Here is a 1,127-nt window from a genome sequence, read left to right as displayed (position 1 = left end):
GCTTTTTTCAAACCAGCTTCTACTTCGGTTACACATTGATGTTCTGCCTTGGATTGGGAATTCTTTGCGGTGAGTTTTTACACTACTGGCAACATCAAGTTCGTACAATAGTGTTTTCTTTTGCTTACCTGAAAAGCGGTATCCGAGTTCCGTCCGAGCAAAATGCCGATGCTCATCTAAGAGCCAATTTCATGCTTATTCTTTTTTATGTCTTAATCGTTTTGATTCCGTTTGTTTTCTTATTTCTGTCGATCCAATTCAAATTTGTAGGAGCTGTTGGTTACCTGGGATCCAATTTGTTCGTACGGAGGATCTATAGAAACATCAAATGTGATTAAGGGTTTTGTAGAAGCAAAAAACCTACGCTACCTTGAAGCATTTTGATAGTGGAGGCAATAACTTCGAGAAGCTCTTGACACATAGGGAAGGAGGGAGGGAGGAGGCCTAGCAACGCAGTAATACCTGTAGAAATTAAAGTTTTGAGATGGGGACATGCTCTTGTATTCTTTTTGGTAATTGATGTGTCTTCCCCCACAACTGTAATTGAATATCTTGATTTAGAATTTGAGAGATTGTTTTTCATAATGTAGAAAAGATGACAAAATTGTTAGACTCATGTTATTTTTATGATATTTTGTCATTCACACATCAGTGAGACAAGTGGCCCATGCCTATTTCTATACTATAGTTTTATCATACGATGGTTGTATCCCTGTCTTAGAAGGTAGTTGAAGACTGGTATTTAAGTATTATTAAAGGATGGTTTTGAGTTTATAGAACATTTGTTTTTTTTATTTAGAAGGTTACATGCGATGTCCCACGTTGATTAAGGAGAACAAAACACCATTTATAAGGGCGTGGAAACTTTCTCTTAACAGGCAAATTTTAAAGCCTTAAGGGAAAGTCTAAAAGTGAAAGCCCAAAAAGAACAATCTCTGCTAGTGGTGGATCTATGGTGGATCTGGGCCGTTACGAATGGTATCAGAGTTGACACCGGAAGATGTGCCAGCCTTCTTGCTGTTTCCCGAAGGAGGGTAGACACGAGACGGTGTGCCATTATGGGCACTGGGTCCCGAAGGGGAGTAAATTTGGTGGCGGTCCCACATCGATTGGAAGAAGGAAAGAGT

General features: G+C 39.5%; 1 long non-coding RNA gene across 1 annotated transcript; it reads left to right on the top strand.

Moving 5' to 3' along the window:
- On the top strand, positions 1 to 752 carry LOC111786913. Its single transcript, XR_002813848.1, has 2 exons — positions 1 to 69; positions 271 to 752. It is a non-coding gene; the product is annotated as an uncharacterized LOC111786913 (long non-coding RNA).
- The last annotated feature ends 375 nt before the right edge of the window (positions 753 to 1,127 follow it).

Source organism: Cucurbita pepo, unplaced genomic scaffold, assembly GCF_002806865.2.
Source record: "Cucurbita pepo subsp. pepo cultivar mu-cu-16 unplaced genomic scaffold, ASM280686v2 Cp4.1_scaffold003397, whole genome shotgun sequence".
Lineage (NCBI taxonomy): Eukaryota > Viridiplantae > Streptophyta > Magnoliopsida > Cucurbitales > Cucurbitaceae > Cucurbita > Cucurbita pepo.
The sequence above is the reverse complement of the archived record's forward strand: the minus strand, read 5'-3'. Positions and strand labels throughout refer to the sequence as shown.